This window comes from Ceratotherium simum, chromosome 1 (assembly GCF_057802395.1).
Source record: "Ceratotherium simum simum isolate JZ-2026a chromosome 1, ASM5780239v1, whole genome shotgun sequence".
Classification (NCBI taxonomy): Eukaryota; Metazoa; Chordata; class Mammalia; order Perissodactyla; family Rhinocerotidae; genus Ceratotherium; species Ceratotherium simum.
The window spans coordinates 2769280-2796141 of record NC_141900.1 but is presented as its reverse complement, the minus strand read 5'-3'; positions in this window follow the sequence as shown (position 1 = coordinate 2796141).

Here is a 26862-nt window from a genome sequence, read left to right as displayed (position 1 = left end):
TGCATGATAAAAATATCCAAATTATAGGCTACACGAGATACCAGTATGCATTGTGCTATATACAAACAAGAATCTCTTTTCTGCAAGTCCCTCTCCCTGTGCACTGTCACTGATGTAACAAGAGCTATAGGCTCAAATCAAGTCAAATATTTAGAGTAAACAGATTTTGAGTGGACATCTGTGATAGAAAGTTTAGAGAGAAAGAAAGCTTAGCAAGTCCACAGAAGTCTTATCAAACTGTTGCTGAAACACAGCAAGAACTTCCCCTTTAGTTACCAGGAATACAGGACCCTGGACTCAGGCAGACAGAGCAGCTCAGACCCACATGCAGCCCTCACTCTATGATCTTGGATGTTTCATCGTGCCACTTTGGGGCTCAGACTGCTGAAAATATAATAAAAGAGAAAAATCAAATCTGGAGAATACATCTTTGATATTAGAATTTAAATATTACTACTTTTAATTTTCTTATTGTTTCAGAATTTTTGTTCCTTTCATTCCACTTTCATTTGAAATTTTTAATGGAGATAGTTGCACATACACATGCAGCTGTAAGAAATAACACAGAGAGATCCCATGTACAGTTTGCCCAATTTCCCTTAATGGTAATATTTCACAAAATACATCAGATAATTATAGTATAATATCACAACCGGGATATTAACATTGATACAATGCATGATTCTTATTTCAGATTTCTCCAGTTTTAGTAGGGCTCATTTGTGTGTTTGTGTGTGTATATGTTTTCAGTTCTACATAACTTTATCACCAGAGTAGTTTTTCTTATCTGCCACCACAGTCAAGACATTTAACAGTTCCACACCAAGGATCCCCTCTGTTGGACCCTACACCTCTTCCCACGGCCCTTCTCCTGGCAAACAAATAACCTGCCATCCATTTTGAACTTTGTCATTTTGAAAACGTCACATAAATAGAATCATAAGGTATGTAACCTTTTGTATTTTTTTTCACTCGGCATAATTCCCTGGAAATTCATTCAAGTTGTTGCATGTATTATTAGCTTGTTCCTTTTTAGTGCTGAATAGTATTCTATGGTATAGATGTACAACCATTTGTTTAACCACTCACCTGTTGATGGAAATCTGGGCTAATTCCAATTTGGCTATTATAAATAAAGCTACTATGGACATTCCTGTGCAAATTTTTGTGTGAACATATGTTTTCATTTTTCTGGGATAAATGACCAAGAGTGCAATTGTTGGGTGATATGCTAAATGCATATTTAGTTTTAAAGGAATGGGGCAAATTGTTTTCCAGAGTGCATATATCGTTGTACATTTCCACCATCAAGGGATGAGAGACCCAGTTTCTCCACATCTTGGCCAGCATTTGATGTTGTTACTACTTTCATTTTAGCCAGTCTGATAGATGCGTAGTGATAATTCGTTGTAGTTTTTAAGTTGCATTTCCCTAATGATTAATAACATTGCACCTCTATTCATGGACATATTTGCCATCACTATATCCTCTTTGATGAAATGTCTCTTCATAACTTTTGCCCTTTTTATAATTGCTTTGTTTTCTTACTGTTGAATTTTGCAAGTTTATGTATTCTACATACTAATCCTGTGACAGACATGTGGTTTGCAAATATGTTCCTAGTATAGACTGCCTTTTCACCCTCTTCACATGGGTTTTCACCGAGCAAACGTTTTTAATATTGATGAGGTCCAGTTTATCAATTTCTTAATGGATTGTGCCTTTGAGATCAAGTCGGAGAACGCTTTCCCTCTTTCCAAGCCCTAGATCCCGAAGATTTCCTTTTACGTTTTTTCCGACGAGTTTTATAATGTTAAGTTTTATATTTAAGTCTGCGGTCCATTTTGAGTTAATTTTTGTATAAGGTGTGACCCTTAGGTGGAGGGTCGCTTTTCTGCTCGAGGATGTCCAGTTGCTCCCGCACCATTTGCTGTGACAACTATGCTTCTACTGTTGAATTTCTCTCGCACTCTTGTCAAAAATCAGTTGATCCAATTTGAGTGGACATGTGAAAGGTGTAAGTCCTGTCTAAATCTAAGTTCTGGATTTTGTTTTGTTGTGTTTATTTTGTTTAGTCTTTTTTTTTTTTTTTTTTTTGCATACAGGCATCCCATTGTTCCAGCACCATTTATTGAAAAGACTATCCTTTCTCCATTGAAATTTTTTTACTATTTTGTCAAATATTAGCTGGCTATATTTGCTTGGATCTATTTCTGGGCTCTCTACTCTCTTCTGTTGACATATTTGTCTATTCTTTTCCCAATAACACTATCCTGACTATTGTAGCTATATAGCAGGACGATATTAGGTAGAGTGATTCTTCCTACTTTATTCTTCTTTATCAAGATTTTTCATCTATTCTAAAGCCTGCACTCTTCCATATAGATTGTAGAATAAATCTGTTTATGTCTTTGAAATAACCTTGCTGGGATTCTGATAGGATTTACATTAAACCTATAAATCAATCTGGGGAGAATTGGTTTCTTCACTAGGTTGAGTCTTCTAATTCATAAACATGATGTCTCTCCCTTTATTTATGTCTTTTATGTTTCTTTAGCATTTTGTAATTTTTGTCATACAGATCCTATTACATTTTGTGCTAAGTGCACATACAATTTCATTTTCTTTGAAACAATTGTAAATTGTATTGCTTTTTTATGGCATTTTTATTTTTAATATATATTAATATAATTGATTTTTGTGTGTTGATCTTGTATTCTGCAACCTTGCTGAATTCACCTGTTAGTTCTATGAGTTGTTTTTGTAGATTCCTTATGATTTTCGGTATAGACAAGCATGTCATCTGCAATAGGGACACTTTTGTTTCTTGCTTTCTGATCTGGGTGACTTTATTTCCTACTTTTTTACCTAATTACAGTGGCTAGACCTTCCAGTACTGTGTTGGATAAGACTGGTAAGAGTGGACATCCTTACCTTCTTCTGAATTCTAAGGAAAAATCAGTAAATTTTTCACTGTTAAGTATAATGTTAGCTGTGGGTCATTTGCAGATGTTCTTAGCAAGTTGAGGAAGTTCCTCTCTATTCCTAACTTGTTGAACATTCTATCATAAATTCTGAATTTTATCAAATACTTTTTCTGCCTCAGTTAGTATGTCCATAGGATTTTTCTTCTTTAGTTTGATGAAATGGGTAGATTATATTGCTTGATTTTTTTCAAAGGTTGGACAAGCCTTGAATACTTGGAATAAATATCACTTGGTCATGGTGTATAATTCTTTTCAGACATTGTTAGATTTGGTGTGCTAATATGTTGTTGAGGAGTTGCGTGTTCATGACAGCTATCTGTAGTTTTCTCTTTCTTTCCCTCTTTCCTTCTTTCTTTCCTCCCTCCCTTCCTCCCTTCCTTCCCCCCTTCCCTCCTTCCCCCTCCTCCCCTGCCCCCTCCTCCACCTGCCCCCTCCTCTCCCTCCCCCTCCCCTTCCTCCTCCTCCTTCTTCTTTTCTCTCTCTCTCTCTTTCCTGTCTTGTTCTGGTTTTACTATCAAGGTAATACTGCCTCATAAAATGAGTTGCGAAGTACTCCATTCTCTTCTATTTTCTGGAAGAGGTTTTATAAAATTTATATTAATTTTTATTTAAATGTTTGGTAGAATTCTCCAGTGAATCTGGCCTTGGAGTTTACTTTTTCAGGAGCTTTTAATTAGAAATTCAATTTCTTTAATGGTTACAGGCATATTCAGATTTTCTATTTTATCTTGTTTGTGTTTTGGTAGTTTGCGGCTCTCAAGGAATTGGTTCATTTATTCTAAACTGTGAAAATTTATGAGCATAAATCTGTTTGCAGTTTTCTTTTATTATCCTATGAATGGCTGCAGACTCTAGTGTTATGCCTATTTTATTCTGGATATTACATGTTCTCTCTTTTTATTTTTGTCACTTGTTGCTATAAGTGTAAATTTTACTAATTTTTTGGGAGAACCAGCTTTTTAAAATTGATTTTTCCCTAATGTGTTCCTATTTCCAATGTCATTGATTTCTGCTCTTTATCATTTTCTTCCCTCTGCATGCGTTGCATTAATTTCCTCTTATTTTTCTGGTTTCTTGAGGTAGGAACTTAGGTTATTCCTTTAAGACTTTCTTCATTTCTAATGTAAACCTTTAATGCCATAAATTTCCTTCTTGGCTCTAATTCCCTTGCATCCCACATACTTGGACATGTGTTTTCATTTTCATTCAGTGCTATGCATATTTCTTTCTTTCTTTTTTTTCGGTGAGGAAGATTGGCCCTGAGCTAACATCTGTTGCCAATCTTCCTCTATTTTGTATATGGGACGCCACTACAGCATGGCTTGATGAGCAGTGTGTAGGTCTGTGCCCAGGATCCAAATCTGTGAAGGAGAGCATGCAAACATAACCACTATGCCACGGGGCCAGCCCTTGTACTATGCATATTTTTTTGAGACTTTTTCCTGATAAATTATTTAGAAGTGTATCATTTAACTTCCAAGTATTTCCTATTGTCTTCTGTTATTGATTTATAATTTTATTCCATTATACTCAGAGACCATACCACATCATTTCAATTCTTTTAAGGAACCAAGATGTCATCCCTCTTTGTGAATGTTCCACGGGCACCTGAAAAAGTGTCTATTCTACTGTTATTGGGTAGAGTGTTCCTTACGTGCAATTAGATCCTATCAGTCGATTGTGTTGTTGGGTCTCTCTCATCCTCTAGCTTGTAGTTCTATCACTTGCTGGGAGGAGTGTGTTGGAGTCTCCAACTATGATTATTGATCTGTCAGTTTTACTACCTATTTCCATCAGCTTGTGCTTCCTGTATTTTGAGGCTGTGTTGTTTGATGTGTACACATTCAGGATCGTTTTGTCCCTCTGCAGATTCCCCCCTTGATTTAATATCTCTCTTTGCTCTGAAGTTGACTTCACCAGATATTAATATCACTCTTGTTTTAAAAAAGTTTTATGTTTGCATGGCATGTATTTTCCATTCTTTCATTGTTAATCCACTTATGTTGTTGAACTGAAAGAGAGTTTATTATAAACGCATATAGTGGGGGTCGCATTTTTTATCCTCTCTGGTAATCTCTATCTTAAATTGGTATATTTAGATCATTTATATCTAAGGTAATTATTGATGTGTTAGCTCTTAAGTCTGCCATTTTATTATTAATTTTCTCTTTGTTTATTCTGATCTCATTCCTCTTTTTCTTGATTCTTGCTTTCCTTTGGGTTTCTTGAATGTTTTATAGCAGTGCAGCTTGGTTGATTTATGTGTTCTGAAGTGTATCTCTTTGCACGTTTTCACAGTGGTTGTTGTGAGTATTATAGTGTACTTATAACAGCTTATAACAGTCTACAGGATCAACATTTTATCGTGTCCAGCGAAGTGAGGAAACTCCGCTTCTGTTTAGGTCTCTTCATCTTCCCCACTTTTGAATATTGTGGTCTTGAGTATCAGATCGTGTTATTATAATTATTGGTTAAATCATCAAATATCTTTATAAAACTCATGAGGAAAACGCCAGTCTATTGTATGTACCCATACTTCTACTCATTTCATCTTTTTTCTTTCTTCTTCGTGTTCCAAGGTTCTTGACCACTTCCTTTCTGACTGAAGGACTTCCCTTAGACCATCTGTAAGAGCAGGTCTGCTAGGCACATATTCTTTTACTTTTCCTGCATCTGAGAATGGCTTTTATTTCCCCTTCATTACTCAAGAATAGTCTCACTGGACACAGAATTTATGGTTGACGATTCTTTTCTTTTTTTTTTTTTTTTTTTTTTTTTTAGATTTTATTTATTCATTTTTTTCCCCCCAAAGCCCCAGTAGATAGCTGTATGTCATAAGTTCACATCCTTCTAGTTGCTGCACGTGGGACTCGGCCTCGCGTTGGACGGAGAAGCGGTGCCCTGGGGCGCGCCCGGGATCCGAACCCGGGCCGCCAGCATCAGAGCGCGCGCACTTAACCGCTAAGCCACGGAGCCGGCCCACGATTCTTTTCTTTTAGCACTTGGAAAATGTTCTACCCTCTTCTGGCCCTTGTGGTTTCAGAAGAGATAGCCACTTTCATCCCTGTTGGTGGGCCCTATAATAACGCATTGTTTCTCTCCAGCTTTTTCAAGATTCTTCTTTGCCTATAATTTTCAAAAAAATGTTACAAATGTTAACTAGACTTGTGGTGATCATTTCACAATATATACAAATATCGAATCATTAGGTTTTACATACGAAACTAAGATAATGTTATATGTCAATTATACCTCAATAAAAAAAATCAAGGAGAAGGATTCAAATAAATCAATCTAAGAAGATGCTTCAAGAGATATGGAAAATGAATATCATTAAATAATTGTCTAAAAGACTAAGGAAAATAAAAAAGAATATCATAGAACTAAAATTCTAGACAATACCAACACAGAGGATGTAGGAGAGGAAGACCAAAGGGACATAGTAGCATGAAGTACTTGTCTTGTTAGAGAGAAAATATAGATCTTGAACACCCATTCCTTCTCACCAACACTTCAGCAATTTCCCCGTTCTGTGTTTGCTGGAGGTGAAGGGAGAGGTCAGAGCTGGGGAAACTTATTTAGGAGGGGAGAAGAAGTAGAGAAAGTGAGTGCTGAATTGGATATGACACTGAAATTTTTAACTGGACTTGACTATGGGCTATATCTGAGATATTATTAAGGACCCAGAAATGAATGTTCCACCAAGCATTTTTAAGGCAGTGATTAAAGGAAAATAAAACCTTTTCATATCTGAAAAAAATTATTTATTATGAATTCATTGATTTAATTGGATTTATCCTATTTGGGATTTATTCAGCTTCCTCGTCTGTATGTTTGTGTTGTTCACCAAATTGGGGAAGCTTTCACCCAACATTTGTTTAAGTTTTCTTTCTGCCCCAGTCTCTTTCTCCTCTGCTCTGAGATTCCTTCCATCCAAATGTTCAGCCTGTGTTATCATCTCATCTGTGTCTGAAGCTCTTTTCATTTGTTTCAGCCTATTTACTCTCTATTGATCCATCTCTGAGTTTATCAATTCTATCATCTATCATCCTCTCTCTACTATTGAGACCATTCAGTAAGTTTTTTTCTTTTTATTTCTGTTATTTGCCAATTCTATGTTTTCCTCTGATTCTTGTTTTGTTGTTAATAACTTCCATTTCTCTGCTGAGATTTTCTATTTTTTTCATTTATTTCAAAAGAATTTCCAATAGATTGTTGTAGCATTTTTTTGACAGCTGCTTTAAAATCCTTGTCAGATAATTCCAAAGACTGATTCTTCTTGATATGGGCACCAGTTGAGTGTATTTCCCCATTCATGCCGTGAATCTCTTGGTTTTTGGTAATGTTTATTTTATTCTATACATTTTGTCTATTATGTGAGCAGACTCTGGGTCCTATTTAATCTTTTATTTTAGCGGGCTGTCACCCTGGTTAGGCTTAGCATGAAGTTCCTGGCCTGCTTTGTGGGCTATGGTTCTAACGGCCATTGCATTTTCGGGCCTTCCTGTGTTGATCTGGTATCATTGATTTGTTTGGTGCTGGTGGAGTTCCCACTGGTCCCTCCTGAGCCACATGAGGAGTGGGAGGATGATCCCAGGCCTGACTATCTGGGAGGAAAGAACGTAGAGGGATTCCACCACCAGGCCACCCCTCTCATGCCTGAGCAATGTATAGTGTTTTGGCCTGCAGGAACAAAAGCTCCCTGGACCAGCCTCTTGCTGTGAGTAGGATCTTTCTCTCCCCTGCTCACCCTGGTGTCTCCAGGTAGAAAAAGAGATTTCAGGCCCAATAAGAAAGGAAGGCACATCCGCTGGCATCAGGGCTCTCCATCAGACAACCTGCGGTGGTGTCAGGATTGCCCGATGCTCCCGGAGGTTCTCCTGTGCAGTCCAGGTGAGGGATGCTCCCACCTGGACCACTTTCTGTTACTAGATGGGGTGGGCAAAGGCTGGGCCTGGGTGACCTCCCTCTGCTAGGCCAGGGGGTACGAGATCTCCTGCCACTGTGTTCCTCCTCTTGTCCTGGGGTCCCATGCCAGCTCACTGCCTTCCTACTACCTTCCAGAGTTTCCTTTGGTTTACCATTGTGCTCGGCTAGGACCACAAGTGCGGCCTTTTTTAAATGACCTTTACAAAGTTAAAATGCTTCAACTGAGCGGAGATGAGTGACCAAGCACTCTATGCCAGCCATGTCGCAGACCCGTGTGGCTCGTCACAGTCTGCTGTCGGATTGTGGACGGCAACATGCTTGGCAATGCAGTTTACTTTTGAAGTTATTGGAAAATAGGAATCTCAGATACAAATGCTCAGTAGGAGAGACTACACCGTCCACCTATTTGTAGTCAATTTGGCAATATTGGCAGTTCCCTCAGGCATTAAATTATAGCCATGTGGAAAACACACATGCATCCAATTTGTCTGAGACATTCTAGTTTTAATGACTTCTATGTAGGCACACATACTCACGTGTGTGGGAAGATACATGTATTCATAGCAGAATTCTGTGTGGTAGGAAATGGTTGGAAAACATCCTAAGTATTCAGCAGTAGGTTATAAATAGTGGTTAAATAAATTAATGTTTATTGAAACGATGAAACACAATATAGTCATTAAAATATTCTCCAAATGATGAAACAAAAGATCCCCTAGAGATATTCCATAAAAGAAGCTAACTGAGAAAAGTGTATAAACCTTACACTACCACTGATGTTAAAATGAAAGTGGAACGGTACAGTCAGTCATGTCAATGCTTATATAGTCATGTCTAGAGGGACATAGAGAAAGTAGGAGTGGGGATGGGGGAGCTTGGAACCCAATGTGGGGATGGGAGATCAGACATGCTTGCCCTAGTATATTATTCTATGGCACTTGAATTTTCTGATTTATATAAACATTTTTATGAAAAATAATATGTTTTTAAAGTGGACTTTTGTGGGTAGAATATGAAACCTCATCAGATAAAATGAGAGAAAAATAAATAAGATGAAAAACAGACACCCCCCAACTCCAGAGAACAGACAATTTTTCCAAACTTATTTATCTTAAACAATACCCAATCCTTTGCTCTTAGAGAACTTCCTGCGCCCCCAACAGTTGTCAGTATAGTTTTATAAGTATGCCATTTAGACATGAACATCATCTGTAAGTAAAGTTACCTGGATCTCACCTTCAGCTTAGATGATCTGTTTTTTTTTTCAATTATTAAAATTAAGGTAATTACTGGGCAGAATGAAGGTGCTTTTATTTTTTTAAAAAGTTTTCTCTTATCTATAATAATTGAGTTGCCAGAACCAATATAAAATGTATCTTTTATCTATTCACGTTTGAGGCTTTTTAATTTTCACATTCTAGCTCAAATTTGAAACTCAAAGTTTCAGGAATAAAATAGGTAATGGTACAAATAAACATGAGAACATTAACAAACACTCAGGAGAAAGGAGAACCCAGCAGCCCAGTCCCTGCTCCCCAGCGCTGGCAGTGCAGTAGACCTGAGACCGCACCATGGTGGGGTGTGCACCTGTTTGCACTACTCCCAAGGCCCAGCCCAGGGCTGAGTCCTGCTGCCGGAGGCCAAGGGAGACCCAAGGAATGAGGGACAGGAACGTGCCCTTACAGCAAAGATGGGCGATCCCAGATGCTGAAGTCAGACACAGCTTGTTCTCTGTGTCAAGGAATTTCCACTCCTAAAGCATGCTTGTTATTTTTAGGTTTTGCACCCTCCCTCGGGGCATGAGTGGTTGATTCAGTGTTCCTTAAACTATCAGAAAACTGTTATCTCACATCAAATTTAAAGATGGCTGGTTGCAAATAACACTGAAAAGCCTTGTTCAAGAGATGGACACGCAAGGGGCGAATGTTTCTCCTGGGGCCAGATCAAAACGGCTTCAGGATTCTCAAATGACACATTTAAGGAAAAAGTTACCAATTAATTCATTCAACTTGACAATCTGTTTTTCTTTCTTTTGAGAAAATAGGCCATGGCAGTGAGAGTGGGGCCGCAGAGGAAATCGAGGCATGGAGCTGCATGATGCCTGCACTGGGGAGTTCATGGTCTACCAGGGACAGAGATGCCATCCAGCGAGGAAAACATGCCACGGTGAGCAGCTCCCCGGGGAATCCTGTCTCCCCACCACCCGCACACAAAACCCCTCCGCAGCCTCCTTGAGACAGTCACACAGGAGACGTGAGCATTCGCTGGGCGTGTTGGCGGGGACCCACGGGGCCTCGGCCTGGGCCTGGGGTGAGGCTGCCCACATGCCTGTGGAGCCGGCTGTCAACACCACTCCTCGGGGAGGAGAAGTCTGAGTAATGGTGGCCTGGCGCCTCTCCAGCTGGGTGGGGTCACTCCTCTGAGCTCAAGCAGAAGCGCAGCTTTGGAGATTAAATCAACACCTTGCACCCCACCCTGAAGCAAGCAGGGCTATCCCAGGGGCAGCTGTGGGTTGAAATTGCTGGCTGTGCCATTTCACCTGAGACCGGCCATTGTACGTGTGGATGCGCTCCACCTGACATCAAGGCAGCCTGGCTCCTGGACATCTGGAGAATCTCTTCTGTTCTTAACTAGGTGTCCTTGACAAAAGCCTCCACTTAATCTCATAAAGAGAGAATGACAGTCCCCTGCAACAAGGTAGTAACTATCAGTGACCGCCTCCTGTAGAGGGTATGAGACCTCAGTTAACAGGTTAAGTTCACATAGTCAATATTCAGCCCATGTTTGCTAAGTCTGAACGGTTGCTAGAAGAAAGACAATGCAAGGGGTCTTCCCTCTCTTAAAAGTCTACTTTCTCCTAATTACAGTTGGAAAATAGAGACTTTCTCTGTGAAGAGAAGAGGACACATGATTGGTAGGTCATCACTAGGCCCAGAGTTGGACCTTACTGCTTATCCAGCATGAGAGGAGTAAGACACAAGTTTATCACCACACGTCAACACCATGCAGAGACATGGATTCAGGGGCACATGGCTCGCTTGTTAACCCTCACCTCTAATGCTGCTGCGAGGACAGGGACTTTGTGGAGACAGACAGGTAGAGATTGCACGTGAGGAAAGCTGACCTGAAGGTCTCTAACAACGTGTGGTTTTACCAAAATGGAACCATACAGAAATGGATCATGTGTGGTGTTGTACCAAGGGCAGTGGGAGTGTGTCCCAGGTGCAGGTAATAAGGCGTTATTTGTAAAAAACTTACAAACAACAATGAAACTGAATGCAAGTCAGTCTGGTTATGATTATCATCATTGGTGGGCAATTCTAAAAGTGATAAATAGTCCTTCCCCAAAATCTGTTGTTGGCTCCACGGTTGGAGGATTTTGCCACAAGCGCTCACTTCTGGAGTAAATTTGTAAGGCTCAGAAACCATTCAAGATGGATTTGAGGGCAGGGTGTGTGTCCCACCCCGCCCCCCCTTCCGAGTATGACACATTCTTGAGTTGTCGGCAGCAGCTTCTGAATCAGCAATGATAGCACCATGATTAGAAGGTAGAGAAACACCTGCCTTCCTCGGAGTCTGTCATTCTGCATGGCCACCTGGAGTTCTCATTTCTGTTTAAAATTGAACAGAAGAGTAAAGCAGGGAGCACACTGGGCGGCATGGTCTCCTTGATTAGTGAGAATTCATTTTAGTTCATATATTCAATATTCTACTGAATACAACCAATGGATTTTAAGATGAAACTTATTCCTTTTTAAATTAATTGTTTTATTAAAGAATGAATCTAGAAAATAGTAATTACTGCTGATTATTCTATGGCTATTACTGAAAATAATTTGGTCACATAGGGAGTAGATGGTTAAAAAATACTCTACTTTGGCTGTCTCATATGTAAGGTATGCCAGGGGCTATGTGGTTACAGTATATTTAAAGATCATTTTATAATGAAATTAAGGCACAGAACAGGGAAGTACATTTCCAGGATCACACAGCAAAATAGGGCAACAAGACATTCGAATCTTGGTGCTATGATCTCACAAAAAGCATCTTTCTGCTACCGAGAAATAAGTCCTTTAAAAAAAATGCCAAGTGAAAATAAACTCAAGAGTTTTGATCTGTTCTCTGTTTTTAGGCACTGGCTTTGGAGCCACATGTCTGAGTTCATGCCCCAGCTCTGCTCTGTTTTTGCATGATCTCAAGCAAGTTAGTTGAACTCTCAGAACCTCGATTTCTGAATTCTAAAATAGATACCATCTAAGATGACTCTCCCACAGGGGCTGTGAGGTCGTCTCTGTCACTTAGAGTGGGTGAGCATGTCCCCTCCTCTCGTCCTTTGCCTGACATAGGGTCTAGACTGCATATGTCACATAAGTACTGGCAAAGCCCGTTGGTGACAACTGCAGCAAAAGGCACCCTGTAGAAAGACGAAGACTGGGGAAATTCCTCCTTCACATTTTCGTGTTGCAGTTTTAACCTTTTGAAAGAAGACAAGCAGGAGGCAAGGCTGCTTTTTCTTCTTCCTTTTTTTTGACAAATAAAAATAGCTGAATATAAATGATTCTAATGCCCCAGTTGAGAAAGGTATTAAGGTAGCTTTTCACTATCATGTTCATACAAGCCAAAATGTCACTGCAGAAACAGAGTTTTATTTAGTTGCTCTAACAACGTCCCAACGTTTAATCCTGCAGTGCCTTGCACGCAAGCAGCGAGGAGGCTGCAGGGAGGATCGGAGCACTGTGAGGGTTTAGAGGGCAGACCACAGATTCAGTCCTTCAGAAAAGACTCTGGAGGGACCCTCCCGAGTGAGGCATCTGCAGCTGGGTTTACAATACGCAGGGAGGCTGCTTGAAGTCCTTCCCTGGGAGGCCGGCATTCTAAAGAAGCAGACCCCAGGCAGAATGCTGGAGGCCCGGAGCAGGGTGGGGCCCTGGGGAATAAACACATCCAAAAGGGTTCCTACACAAAAAATGCGTATTATGATTTTAAAAAACCCGTTGGCTTTTTTTTCCTCAAGTTACACTGCTCTGAAAGTAGTTTTGATGTTTTTATTGTTGTTGTTGTAATGGTAATTTATACTCTCCTAAAAAATCCTCTCATAACACATCTAGAAGAATGGACAGCACGAGAGGCACCTTCACTTTCCTGCTTGCCCTGGGCTTCTCTCTGCTGCATTTTACTCTCCATCAGCTGCCCCATTCCCAACCCACTTATCATACTTTGAGGAAAGTAGGGTCTAATTCAATGCCTGCTTTGTCCACAGTTTACTCAGTAAAATGAGAATCAAAAGTCTCTAATCCAAGGACTAAATGTAAAACCTAATACTATAAAACTTCTAAAAGAAAACATAAGAGAAAATCTTTTTGACTTTGGGTTAAACAAAGATTTTTTAGATACAATACCAAAAGCATAATTCATAAAATAAATGATCAATTGGACCTTATCAACATTAAAAGCTGCAGCTTCTCTTTTGTATGAGCTAAAAGAATGAAAGGATAAAATGAGCTGAAATAATGAGTTTAAATATTGAAAAGGCAAGCCACAGACTAGGAGACAGTATTTATAAGAAATACGTCTGATAAAGACCTTGAATCCAGGGCATATAAAGAAATCTCAATACATAGTAACAAGAAAACAAACAACTCAATTTAAAAAATGGCCAAAATATGTGAACAGATGCTTCATCAAATAAAATATCCAGATGACAAATAAACATGTGGAAAGATGCTCAGTGTCGCCAGTCATTAGGGAAATGCAGGTTAAAATCACAATGAGATACTACACACTTATTGGGATGGTGAAAACTAAAAAGACTGACTACATTAAGCATTGGCAAAAACACGGAAGAGCCAGAACTCTCATGCATGGCTGATAAAAATGTAAAATGATACAACCACTTTGGAAAATAGATTGGCTTTTTCTTGTATATAGTCAAATATACAACTACTATAAGACTCAGCCATTCCACTCCCAGAGTATTTACCCAAGAAAAATGAAATCACATGTCTATAACGACTTGTACATGAATGTTTATAGCAGCTCTATTTGTAATAGACAAAAACTATAGCGATCAAAATGTCCATCAACAGATGAAAAAATGAATAAACAAACTGTGATATATCCATACAATGGAATACAACTCAGCAACACGTATGAGACACAAAATAATTATAATGAGTAAAAGAAGGCAGACAAAAACATACATAGTGTATGATTCCAGTTCTATGAAATTCTAGAAAATGCAAAATTGATGGTAACAGAGGATCAGTGGTTACCTAAGAAGGGGAGAGGTAGCAAGTGGAGGGGGGGTTTCAAAGGGGCACAGGGAACATTTAGGGGTGATGGATATGCTCATCATCTTGATGGTGGTGTTGGTTCTATGGGTGTAAAAATACAACAAAATATCAAATTGTTTACATTGTATATGTATTTTATTATAAATAAAATGTGTATATGTATTTTACTGTAAGTGGTATATATGTATTTTATTGTATATATATGTATTTATATGTATATGTATTTTATTGTAAGTCATATCTATGACATGTATATATATGTATTTTATTGTAAGTCAATTGCAACTCAATGAAGTTTTGTAAATAATGTCTCTAGTGCCCTAGGGGGAACACAGTGAGGTATAGGCATAATTTTTGAAACATTGACCTTTTTTTTCAAATATGAAAGGAGGTCTCCAAGTTCCTGCCTCCTCCAAACAAAGCAGACCACACACACATGCACACACACATACACACACACATTAATGGGCTGATGCAGGAACATCAAGGAGATGGGATTCACTGGAGCCAGGAGAGTGGGAGAGGCTGAGTTGCCCTGAAAGAAATGTCCACAGTAATCAAGAAACTAAGCCTTGGAACTAGGCATATGCAGAAGAGCAAGGGTGACCAGAAAGCTGAGTCAAGCCACCCACACACACGCATACACACACACACACTCAGAGTGGGGTGGGGGGACACTTCTCTGATCAGCAGTTTATACTAACCGGGCTCTCACTGCCAACACTAAGCAGTGAGGTTGTAATACAAGTTCACAAAAGCTGGGAGAAAGCAAACCACTGGAATGAGTGTCAACAGAAACAACAAATAACAGATTACATCCCTAAGGACAACAAATATAGAATAGTCACATGCAAAATGTTTGAAAAGTAAATGGCATGATTAAAAAAATGATCAATCAAAATTAGGCTATTAGAAAAAGAACACATAGCAATGAAAATATAGTTGTAATATTCATTCATATACAACTTAAGTAATAATTAGTGAAATGGAAGCTACAGGAAAAGAAATATGTGGAATAAGATGAAATACACAAAATAGGCATTATTGATACGGATGATAAGATGAGACGGTCTCTTGGCTTGGCTAAGATTAATAAATCTATGGTGACAAATAACCCAACATCTCGGTGCCTTGAAACAACAAAATGTGATCTACTGCTCAGGCTACAAGTCCATCCTGAGTCCTCTGAGGCCTGCGTGCGGTGTCGTCCTCCTCTGGGACCTACTCTACTGAAACAGCCACAACTTGGAGTGTATCTGTTCACCTTGGTAGAAGAAGGAAGAGCTCCAGGAAGCTTCTTGCTGCCTATTAAATGCTACACTTTTGCCTACAGACCATTGGCTAGAACCAGTCACGTGTCCCTAGACAACCTAAGAAGATCTGTAAGGGCACCCTCCCTGGTGTCGGGAAGCAGTCACCTGGATGTGTCAGGTGAACTGTGCCAATGACAGTGACATTTGAACACAGGGCCGGACAGAGTCAATTACACAGGTGGAGATTGGTCCCCTGGTTTTAGAGAAGGAATAGGAAGCTCAGCCAATATTAGGCAGCTCACCTGAGGTCATACTGCCCGACACTGCTGAGCTGGGACTTCAACTCAGAAATGTCCTACCATGAACATTAAGCTCTTTTCCTCAGGTTAAAATATGTAGCAAATATTTAAGGAAGAAATAACCCCAATTCCTCAAATCTCTTCCAGAAAATAGAAGAGAAGTGAATATTTTCCAACACACTTTATGAAGCCAGAAATATCCTAACACCAAAATCAGAAAAAAAATACATTACAAGAAAAAATTAAGAGAACAATATCCCTCATGAATATAGACAAATTAAAATATTTGTACAACTTCTTCTCATTAACGAGGTTCAGAAAGGATAAAATTGTTCTTGGAGCCTTAGTTGCTCAATTTCATCTCACCCCGACTCCCATCCCCACGCTTATAAGGAGATGTGAGTTTTTTCAAGCTCATAAATTGAATAGACATTTGTGTACATAGATCATATATATACACATTTATATATCTAAGTGTATATGAAAAAAATTCTGATCATGAGACGGATCTTTCATTTTTAAATTCAATGTACCTGTAAAAAAATCTAGTCAGTAAAAGCCAGCTGTTCATTGTAAAATCTTGCGAAACTTTTGTTAAAGGATTCATTTGGTCTTTCACCCACACATAAACAATAAAATGGCTATTAAATAACCAGCGAAGACAATTGAACTGCTCCAGTCCATTATAAATGAAAGATTTCAAAAGGCTTGACACATTTACTAAAAAATAAGTTGACAATTCCACTGCACATAAAAGCCACCCCATTTGCCTCTCCACTCTCAGCAGATGAAGGCTGTGTTACCACGTGGAGCCAAAAGCCCTCAGCATCTCATCCGTTCACTCACTCAGAATGCTCTAGCCGAGCCGAGGGCAGAGGATTTCCCTTCTTCATTGTATACAAGTGATCTTTTAAGCACAGGTGCTAGCAAAAGGACAAGGTGACAAAGCCAAATCATTGAAAGAGGTGATGAAAGATAGAAAATTCCTTAGTTTTGTGTTCCTAAGAAAAAATATTAAAGCAAACAAGGCCACATTTCTTTACGGACTGTGCTTACCAAAACAGGAACAGGCTTGTTTCATTCACTTGAGCAGTTTACAGCCTCAAATCAAAGCCTTAAATGTTAACGTAAGAAAATAAAAATATCTAAAATCAGTAATATAACATTCCACCTTAAGAAAGTATAGAAAGAAGAGCAAATTTAACCCAAAACAAGCAGAAGGAAGGAAATAATAAAATTAGAGTAGAAAATAATAAAATTGGATACACAAAAACAATAGAGAACATCAATAAAAGCAGAAACTTTCTTTAATAATTTCAATAAATTTCATAAACTTCAAGAAAGAATGACCAAGAGAAAGAGAGATAGTAGAGAAGGCACGAATTACCAATATCAAGGATGAATGAGGTACAGTGCTCCTGAACTCACAGACAGTGAAGGGTCACAGGAGACAGCAGGAACGACTCTGGATTTGAAAACAAATGAAATGGCCCCCACTATAAGTCTAGTTAACGTCCGTCACCATACATAGTTAACAAAAAAAATTTTTTAGAGCCACACCTTATTTAATATAGTGCAGAAAAAAAACATAAACAAGGAAAATTGAGAAACATTTCTATATTTTTTTATTCAGGTAATACCAAGGGGAAGCCCAAGTCTATTAAAGTGATTATTATATTTCTCAAAAAAAAAAAAAAAAAAAAAAAAAAGAAATGGCCCAATTGCTTTTTTGAGTCACAGATTACCAAAACTCACAGAAGAAGATATAGATAAGCTGGAAATTATATGTATATATACATATATATATGTATATACACACATATATAAATATATATACAGTCTTCAGGTTACCTACTACATATGTGCATGTTTTCCCCAAAAAATACCCAAATGGCAATTCCATATCCACTTGGTTTCACCATACCAAACAGTTAAGGAAAAAATAACCCCTATTTTGCAAATGTCTTCCAGAAAATAGAAAAGAAGTGAATATTTTCCAACATACTTTATGAAGCCAGAAATATCCTAACACCAGAATCAGAAAAAAAAATACATTACAAGAAAAAATGAAGAGAACAACATCCCTCATGAATATAGACACATAAATCCCCATGAAAATATTAGCAAATCAATTTAGCAATATATGAAAAAGGTAATCGATATGACCAAGTGGGATTCAGGTAAGGAATGCAAGACCGGTTCAACATATTAAGATTGCAGAAAAATTACTTGACAAAATTCAACATCTATTCATGATAAAATCTCTCCATAAATTAGAAATAGAATGAATCCTCATATAATAGAGATCATGTAACAAGAATCTACAGCTAAAACATATAGTTTGAATCTTTTTCTCCTAAGACTGAGAATGAGGCAGGGATGTCCTATCTTGCCACTATTACTCAACATCATTCTGGAAATCTTAGAGCAATAGGATGAAAAGAAAGTAAACAAACAAAAAATAAATAAAACCAAGGCATACAGATTGTAAAGGAAGAAATAAAACTGTTTATATTCTTATGCGACCTCATTGTCTATGAAGAAAATCCACGAGAACATACCCAAAAAACTCCTGGAAAGATTGTAAGTTTAGAAATGTACAAATGTAGCAAGATGCAAAGGCAATATAAAAAAGTCAGTAGCATTTCTATCTAGCAAAAATGCACAATTGGAATTCAACATTCACAAAACAATATCATTTAAAATAGCCCTAAAAATGAAATAGATATGTCTTACAAAATATGTAAAGGATCCATATGCTGAACACTGCAAAACATTGATGAAAGAAATTTCTTAAAAAAGATGTAAAGTAATGGAAGGATAAATCATACTCATGTTTGGGAAGACTCAACATTGTTAATATTTTAGTTTTCCCTAATTGGACCTATAAATTCAACTCAAACACAAAATCAAAATTTCAGCAAGGTTTTTTTTGTAGATAGTAACAAGCTGATTTTAGAATTTATATGGCAATGAAAGAAAATAGAAAAATTAAAACCATTCTGAAAAAGAACAAAATTGGAGGATTCACGTTACCCAAATTCAAGACTGACTGGAACACTATAGTAATCAAACTATGTAGCATGATACTAACACCACAGTGGGTATTGGTGAAAGGATAGATGTAAGATAAATGAAATAGAATGGAGAGCCCAGAAGGAGAATTTTGACAAAGGTGTAAAGACAATCTAATGCAGAATCAATCGTCTTTTCAACAAATTGTGTGGGAATAATTGGACGTCCCTACATTAAAAATAAACCTCAGCAGCAATCTGACACTTCATAGAAAAATTAACTCAAAATGCATCATAGATTTAAATGTAAAATGTAAAACCTTAAAACTTAGAAGAACATATAGGGGACAACCTGCGTGCCTCTAGGTTTGGAAATGAGTTTTCAGAGGTGACATCAGAAACATGATCCATAAAAGAAAAATTTGACATTGACAATTAATTATAAAACTAAAAATATTTTCTCTGCAAAATACACTTTTAAGGGAGTGAAAAGGTAAGCCACAGACAAAACAAGAAAATATTTGAAAATCATATATTTAATAAAAGCTTTGTTTTCAGAATGTATGAAGAACTCTTTAAAGTCAAAAATAACGAAAAAAACTACCTAAATTTTAAAATGGGCAGATTATCTGAACAAACACTTCACCAAAGAAGATAAAAGATGGCAGGCAAATAAGTATCTGAAATTATACACAATGTCATTATTCATTAGGGAAATCCAAACTAGAACCACAATTACCTAACATTATTAGGATTATTCAAATAAAAATACTGGCAATACCAAAAGATCATGAAGATACATAACAAAAGGGACATTACTGCCGTTCTGAGTTCAAAATCATACAGCCATTTTGGAAAATCGTGTGGGAGTTTCTTATAAAAGCAAACTTATACTTACTATATGACCCAACAATCTCTTTCATAATATTTACTCAAGAGGAACGGACACTTATGTTCAGACAAAAGGCTTCCCCTAAAGTTTATGGCAGCTTTATTCACAATTGCCCAAATATGGAAACAACTCAGATACTCCTCAATAGATGAATGAATAAACAAGATGTGGTGTATTCATACAATGAACGGCTGCTAGCAATCAAAACACAAGTTGTTGATTGAAGCATTCATATGGATGAATCTCTTTTCCTTCTCCCCCAAGCCCCAGTACATGGTTGTATATCCTAGTTGTAAGTCCTTCTAGTTCTTTTATCTGAGCCACCGCCACCACAGCATGGCAACTGACAGACGGGTGGTATGGTTCCGAGACTGGAAAACAAACCCAGACCGCCGAAGTGGTGAGAGCGCTGAAACTTAACCAGGGCTGGCTGGACGGATGAATCTTAAATGCATTTTGCTAAATGGAAGAAGCCAGATCTAAAAGGTTAAATATGGTATGATTCAATTTATATACCTTCTTCTGGAAAAAGCTAGGGAGAAAGGAAACAGATGAGTGGTTTTCAGGAGGTGGAGGCTAGTGGGAGAGGTTATTACAGAGGGGCTGTGTAGGGAATTTTAGGGTGAGGGAACTCCTCTGTATGTGGGATGTGACTATGTTGGTTGACACATGAATATGTTTTATTCAAAACCCATAAGCTGTACCACAAAGATTTGACGTAACTGTATGCATGCGAGGAGAACTCAGACTGTATGACACAACTACAGTAAAGGGGTGAGGAAAGCAGACTGACCTCAGTAACTTGTGGAATGGAGCGCTGGACAAGACACGCTAAGGCTAAAGACCAAAGGAACTGCATACAAATACTCTAGTGGGTAAATTTGTTTCTCACCACAGTATTTTCTAGCAATTCTGAAACAACTTTACATGTAGAACAGATCTAAACAAACCGGTAAATATTTTGTAGATAATGAGAGTGCAAGATTTTCACTGCCAGACCAAGAAGATCTGAGTAAGCCAGCAAGGAGGCTAGAATGAGGCTGTGGTGCCCTATTTGAGTCAAATTCATCGATATGAATTCATGTGTATCTTAATATATAAGTAAGTACATATAGCTATACATTGAAATAAATACAGATGTGTATACACAGGTGAGTATACACACATGTACTCCCTTGCTCTGCCCACTGAGAAAGTCCAGACACAATGACAGCCCAGAAGCAACAGCACACCCTGAGCCCCAACTGTGGTTTCTAACCCCATTCTCTGATAAAGGAAACAGGGATCCTTGGAGAATGGCTGCTGCTAGGGCTGGCGCAGAGAAAATACAAGATGAGCCTGGAGTATTTCATAGTGCCAGAAAGGAAGGAAGTGCTCCAAAAGCAAAAAAAACATAGGATGCAGGATGTGAAAAGAACACAAGAGCCAACCAGAGAGATCCCAGTGGGCAGAGCCGGGACAATGTGAGCCACTGAAAAATAATGCAGTGCTGGATTACAAAGACTGAATAAAACAACACCCATGGTCCACACTGATACAGATGAATGACTGAATTAATAACATCCATAGTCCACACTGATACAGACGGATGACTGAATAAAATAACACCCATGGTCCACACTGATACAGAGGGACGATTGAATTAATAACACCTGTCGTCCACACTGACACAGATGAACAACAGAATAAATAACACCCTTGGTCCACACTGATACAGAGGAATGACTGACTAAAATACCCATGGTCCACAATGATACAGTTGAAAAACTAAATAAAACAACACCCATGGTCCACACTGATACAGATGAATGACAATAAATGACACCCGTGCTCCACACAGATACAGATGAACGACTGAATAAATAATACCCATGGTCCACGCTGATATAGACGCACGACTGAATAAATAAACAAACAAATAAGAACAGAAAAATTCTCCTTACTGAAGAATTCCAATAAACAGACAGGAGGAATGTGAGAAATGGGAAATCAGCACTGGAACCTCACAGTCATAACTGCTGGTCCACTGCTGATGCTGGCAGTAGTGGTGAGACTGCAAGGGGACACAGGACATTTGCATAACCTCAAAGTATCCCCAAAATATTTATCAATTACGCTCATGGTTTTAACCTATGTTGAGAATTTAGTAAATTCTTAGAAACTCCTTCGTCCTCCTAGGAGGTGGAGATGGACTCAGTGACCAGTGAACAAGAAGAGATAGGGACAGCAGTAACATGAGGTGGGGACGCTGTGGACTCACCCTTAGCCAGGTGATCAAGTTAACAGCACAGTATTAAGTCCTGTTCATATCATGGACCCCTGACCTGGTGTGATGGGAGGGGCACGTCACCTCTGTGGTCTTCGTCCTCAAATCCACAACCCTGGTCTGATCATGAGAAAACACCAGATGAACCCAAACTGGAGTCATTCCACAGCATGCCTGACCAACGTGTTCCACTGAACATGGACACATTAAACACTCTGAGATTCTCCTGGAAACAAGTCTGTTTTCCATGACTTAATCCAGCACTAGCTAAACTTCTTTGAGTAGAATACTCCTCCACATCTCCTGGCTGTAGAATTCCAAAGACCTGGTGAATCTCAAGAGAGAAGGGTGACTCCATGTGCGTTTTTCGGGGAGGAACGGGGAGAAAGGCTTTTCTTGGGAGTGGAAGGTTATTTAATTATTTTGGCAGAAGTTAAGTTTGGTAGAAATCATAGAGGAAGAAGTCTCACTTTGACCTGCAAAGACATCAGGCATCAAAGCATGGCCTTAGAGGGATGGCGTCTATGGGAAGATACCATGGGCAAAACCACAACACTAATGCATGAGTTCCTTGACATTCCCATGTTCTACGTATGTCCTGATTCCGGGCAAGGCCTTCTTTCCCGGTTGAATATACTACCCTCCTGAACATATTACTGTTTAGAGTTTAACCATATAGATTTCTTCTTTCTCCTAAATGAAGTCACACGTTCTATGTTATCCTTCCCAACAGAGTCATCAACACAATCTATTTTTATTTTTATAGGTTTGTTTTGTGTCTGCTGTATTTGATGCATTTGATAGTTCTAGGAAAAGAAATAAATTCTGGTTGTTTTCAAATTCTGTGAACTTTCCTGTAAATGTTCCCTGGGGAACCAAAGCTTTTTATGTACTTAAAAAAAAATGCCAAAGGCCAAATTACTTTTATAATCCTGGAGATGTTACTTTTAAAAAAATGTACCTTGTTTTTCAGAAAGTGCGGACTAGATAACATTGAGTATAAGTAGACTAACAGTGCAAGGTGAATTTCTTAGAAACAGGTCATTAGAAAGTTCTATGAAGTGATAAACTAGATCCAATATTTATTATATCAGAAAGAACAAATATGGGAAGAAAATAAAAACTTACTTTTAACTTCCCAATGATTTGAAGTTGAGAATTGAACATCATTTTTAATTAATATTTTACATACACTTCACATTTTTTGTCACGATGTTTCATTTGAGTCCTCCTCTTTAGGAGAGTGGGAGCCTATACAGACTGACAAGTGAACACTCATTCATCCAGGATACCTGTGTAGAGGGGCTTGGCGAACTTAGGCCAACAAAGCACAGATCCTTGCCCTGGGGACTTTACATCCTAAATAAGGGACTTCACAGTGTACTTGCTAGAGTTTGTGTCTATGTCATAGCACCTGAATGTAAGTCAAGGCTCTGCATCCCCAAGCTTGGGGCCTCAGGTCATTTATAAACCTCTCTGAGCGTCAGTTTTCACATCTATGAAATAGTGCTATGCACTGAATTGTGCCCCCCAAAATCCATATGTTGAAGCCCTACCCCCAGTGTAATAGTATTTGGAGGTGAGGCCTTTGGGAGGTGATTAGGTCAGATGAGGTCATGAGGGTGAGGCCCTCGTGATGGGATAAGATGGGATAAGAAGAGGAAGAGACACTAGAGCTCTCTCTCTCCGCTGTGTGAGGACACAGTGAGAAGAAGGACATCTGAAAGTCAGGAACTGACCGTCCTGACGCCCTGATCTTGGACTTCCAGCCTCCAGAACAGTGAGAAATCAATGCCTGTTGTTTCAGCCCCCTGTCTGTGGTACTCTGTTACAGTGGCCCAGCCGACTAAGCCTCCTGGAGAAAACTGCCCATACCTCCGTGGGTTGCTGGGAGGGTCAGGAGGAAAATTATATGAAAGTATTTGGTAAACCACCAAGTCTCTGACACATACAATTGATCCTGAAAATTATCCTCCTTTGCAAAGAATCACTACTTTCTGTACCTATCTTTGTCTTGTTTGAGGTGCATTTACAGTCCTTCTGCCTCTGCAAGGTGAAGCAGGAGAGCAGGCCCAGCCCTGCCCACTGAGGAGGGGTGCAGGCTGAGGCAGGAGCCCCCAGGGAGGACTGTGATGCACTGTGAGGTGCTGGGGGGAGCTGTGATGTCAGGGGGACCAGCGCCTCGGAAGCTGAGAAAGGCTCAGTGTCTGAGGTCCAGCAAAGAGATGACTGTGCTCAACACAATTGCATGTGGGAGTTTCCTTATGGCGGGGCACACGATGGGACCGGATGTTGGACATTCATCCCCTACGGGGTCGAACAGGCACCACACAAGGGCGGATTTACTGAGCAGCCTAAAGTGTCAGCCTCAGAGACCTGCCCCTGCACAGGCCCCATCCAAGACCTGGAGAGGGCCCTCACAATGGACTCATATTCATATATTTGTGGATTTGGCAAAATTTGCAAAAGGAAGATATTTCAACTGCATGTGTTCAGGACACTGTTTCTTTCCACTCCAAGGTCCCTTCTGTGCATGGCCATGATTTCAGCAGCATTGGTAGGAATGCAGGCATTCGGGGTTCAAGCAAAGGCGGGGTGGGAGATGGTATAAACTGGGTTAAGAAACCAGGTTCAGTGGGATACATTTGTGTGGTCTGCAGTCATTCTTAGGTACAATTAGGTCACTGCCAGCTGCCCCAAAGCAGAAATGGCTTTTCAGAATCAACCGTGGGTATGCATGTTGCCTCTCACCAGGCATCTGGACGCAAAGATGAGGGGCAGAAGTCACACAGAGACATGAGGGCTTCCCGAGGTGCCTCTCGTCAGATATCTGCAGGAATGGGAGGAGAAATGAGGTCCACAATGTCCCGAGACAAAGCAGGAACGCACACACTAAGAGTGTTCTAGAACAGGCTGTACTTCCCGGACGTCGCACACGGGGTGATTCCTGCTTGCTTGAACAGAAGTCCCCTCCTTCTGAGAATCAGATTCAATTATGCGGTGGGCACAATTACACACAAAGACAAACACACTTCTCTTCTATTCAACTAGAGTGTCCTGCTTCTCAATGGTAACCCCAAACTGCGGTGTCACCTCCTACAGCAGGGATGTCTGTGTGACGTCAGTGTTTTACACACCCTGACATATCAGAATGTGCCAGACTATCTGACATGTCCCATCTAGCAGTTCCAGTTGGGACCTCGGACAAAACTGCCTCCAACACGATACAGAGAAAGCCTGAGAAACTGGAGTTCTAGCCACAAACTCCTACACAAGGCCGAGAGTGGCAGGATGTCTTGTCTCCTGTAGGAGCAATCTGATGATACAATTATGTAGCTCAAAACAACAGCAGCACATAAAAATGTGTTTAGTTAAAGTGTAATTTGAGATTAGGTTTTATATTTTTAAAATTTCTGATCATACCAAAATTCAAATATGATTGGAAGTAAGTATTCTTACCAAAAGAAAATGACTGAAAGAAGCATGCATGGTATTTGTCAGGTTTTTAAAAATTTGTCGTGATTTTTTCCCTTCATTCTAAATCCTCTAGTTTGCATCTAATTTTGAATTTGCAATTTTGCATTTGTAATTGTGTGATATTTTTTAAGAAAAGGATCCCTCTGAATCGCACAAGCTTCAGATCACACAAAACCTGGTCAGCCCATGGGCACCTAAAGGCAGGACATCTGAGCGAGGCTGGATCCAGTAAAAATGGGGCCAAAGCAGAAGCCAAAAATGTGGGCCGAGGAAGCTGGAGTTAAGCACAGCCCCCAGCCTGAAGACGGGTCAGCGGGGACACCCCGACCCAGGCTGGCTAAGCAGGGGTCCCTCCTAGGGGACTACTGGTAGGTCTGCAGTTATGGGCACAGGACAGGTAAGAGAACCCCAGTGTGGCCCAGGGAAAGTACATGCATGAGTTGCCACAGCAAGTACCACCGACGGAGCTGCTTAAATAACGGACAATTTATTCTCTCAATCCTGGAATCTGGAAGTCCAAGGTTAAGTTGTGGGCAGGATTGTTTTCTCCTGAGGCCTCTCTCCTGTGGCTGTGTCTCCTCCTTGTGTCATCGCATGGTCTTCCCTCTGTGGATGTCTGTGTTCTAACTTTCTCTTCTCGTAAGGACACCAGTCATACAGGATTAGGGCCCCCTAATGACCTCTTTTTATTTTAATTACCTCCTCAGGTAAGTAAGGCCATATTTCCAAAGACAGTCACACCCTAGGGTCCTGGGGATTAGGGCTTCAATGTAGGAATTTGGGGGGACACAATTCAGCCCCTAATAGTACCTCAGATAAGTGGGGAGAGGGGATGAAACACCATATGCTCTCTGCTAGAAATAAAGAAAGAGAGAAAGAGGGAGGAAGGGCCGGAGGAAGGAAGGAAGAAAGTTGGGATGATATATTCAGTGTAAATGTTTCACCAAAGATCTTTTTTTTGCTTAAAAAAATGCCGCTTGGGGCCAAGATGGAATAACAGGGACCGGATTTATCCTCCTGACCGAAAGAATTAAAGAAACTAACTAAACGCGTGAAACAATGGTTATCAAGGCATCAGGCAATGAAGTGAGCCCTAGAATAAGAAAACGACTGCCTGTGCACCTGCCGAGAGAAATTCCCAGGCCACGGGACAAGGCAGGGAGCCCAGAGCAGGGCAGATGGGGCTGGGAGTCGGGAGGCCACGTGGGCAGAGTCCCAGGGAGGGAAGGGTGCATGGAGAGATGGCCAGGGATCTGCAGAGGGACGCCTGCCATCTTCAGGTGAGCACAGGTCTGCACATGTGTGAACGAAACACTGAGGCCAGGGAAGGAATCATCCACCGCAGCCACAGGAGTGGGCAAGAAGGGCAACAGTAGTTTGTTTGCCACCAACCAGACTGACAGATCTTATAATCCACAGGATATTGGTCACAGCACTGAAACACATCAGTAG